Raw genomic sequence first — 2,136 nt, forward strand, 5'->3', positions numbered from 1 at the left:
AGGTTGTCTGTTCATACTGATACTTGTTTCCTTTGTTGTGCAGAATCTTTTTAGTTTGATGTAATCCCATTCATCTTTTGTTGCCAGTGCTTTGGGGTTTAATACAAAAAATTATTGCCCAGACCAATGTCATGTAGTTTTCTCCATATGTTTTCTTCAAGTAGTTTTATAGTTTCAGGTCTTACATTTAAGACTGTAATCCATTTTGAGTTAAATTTCATATATGTGCGAGATGAGGGTTCATTTCATTCTTCTGCATGTGAATATCTAGTTTTTCCAACACCATTTATTGAAGATACTATGTTTTCCTACTGTGTATTCTTGGCACATTTGTCAAAATTAATTTACTGTACATGAGTGAATTCATTTCTGGGCTTTCTAGTCTGTTCCATTTGTCAATGTGTCTATTTTTGGTCAGTACCACATTGTCCTATTTGCTATAGCTTTGTGGTAAAGTTTGAAATCAGATAGTGCAATGCCTCCAGCTTTGTTCTTTTGCTCATGATTGCATAGTGATGCTTAAGTAAAACCAAAATTATCCTGGGAATATAAAAAATAATATATCTGTTTACATTTTGGTGTGGGATGAGTAGAATCTTGTTTTCAAATTCCTTTTTGAAAGGCTATTAAGAATAAACTCTCACTTAACAGTTTTCTAATTCCTTGGTGGTATCCTCTGTCCTTTGGTAATGTGAAAGTAGAGCGCACTTTTCTATTTTTGTTCCTGCCGCACCCCTCATAAGGTGAAGCATGCATAGAGCACTCCCAGGGTCAGCGTGAGCCCAGCACCAGCTCAGGCTGCCGATGCTCCAGAGTCAGATTCCACCTTCCACTTAAATGGCAGCCACAGGTAGACGTGCCCATTACAACCACCTCCGTGCGTTCACAATCTGTTTATTCTGCAAGTGGTTTCCACACGAAAAATGGCACAGTGTTTCTCAGAAGACAACTACATAAAAATCAGCATACTTCAAATTCGCAGCAAGTAATCAGACAATTGATGAAAATACTTATCCAAACACTAATTGTAAACTATGCCTTCTGAATATATTTGTCATAAACTTGGAGTAAGGAATCCTCACAGGCACAGAACAATTCAAAAAATGCAAAGCTGTTTGTTAGAATACTGGTGCTTTCGGGTAGAAACTCTCATCCATATCCTGGTAAGGGTTGAAGTTGCACAGGTGTTTTCATTTGTCAAAACCCAGAAAATCATATGCTTTAGATTTGTGAATAATGTTGTATTATATGCGATCTTTCTTTTAAAAATGAGCTGTAAGCGGTCTCCCAGACAGTAGCTCAGCCTCCAGGACTCTCTTCCAGCATGGTCGAAGACACCTCTTCACACAAGATGGTAGCAACAAATCATAGGCAGGATCACACCAAATTCACAGAAGATAAATTGAAAATCCTCATCAATACCTTCAATCAAAAATCTTACCCAGGTTATGCTACCAAACAACAACTTGCTTTAGAAATCAATGCAGAAGAGTACAGAATCCAGATTTGGTTTCAGAATCAAAGAGCTAGGCATCGATTCCAGAAAAGACCAGAACCTGAGACTTTAGATTCAAGCCAGAGCCATGGTCAAGATCAACCTGGTGTGGAGTTTCAAAGTAGAGAAGCCAGACGGTGTCATACCATCTATAGCGCCTCTCAATTACACACTCTCATCAAGGCATTTATGAAAAACACATACCCTGGGATTGATTCCAGAGAACAACTTGCTGAAGAAATTGGTGCTCCAGAGTCAAGAGTCCAAATTTGGTTCCAAAAATCGAAGATCTAGATTTCACCTCCAGAGAAAAGGGAAACTGTTATGTCCTTAGAACAAGACCGGGGCAAGATTTCTGAGGGACTTCAAGGTACAGAAGATATACAAAATGGCACCAACTTCACTAGCACTCTCATTTCTCTAGAGCCAAAACATGGTGAACACAGTCAAGTTCAGTGTATTTGATATTATCAACTTGGGCCCTATATCTCTCTCACAGTCTTCCTGGGAGTCTATCCTTCTGCTGAAAGTGCAAGCTAAGCTTTCTGAAAAAGGTAAAGGACTTGGCTGGGTGCGGTGGCTCACGCTTGTAATCTCACCACTTTGGGAGGCTGAGGCAGGAAGATTGCTTGAGCCCAGGA

General features: G+C 39.5%; 1 pseudogene; it reads left to right on the forward strand.

Moving 5' to 3' along the window:
- The first annotated feature begins 1,324 nt into the window (after positions 1–1,324).
- On the forward strand, positions 1,325–1,935 carry LOC104664326 (annotated as a pseudogene).
- Positions 1,936–2,136: the final 201 nt, after the last annotated feature.

Source organism: Rhinopithecus roxellana, chromosome 11 (genome assembly GCF_007565055.1).
Source record: "Rhinopithecus roxellana isolate Shanxi Qingling chromosome 11, ASM756505v1, whole genome shotgun sequence".
NCBI lineage: Eukaryota > Metazoa > Chordata > Mammalia > Primates > Cercopithecidae > Rhinopithecus > Rhinopithecus roxellana.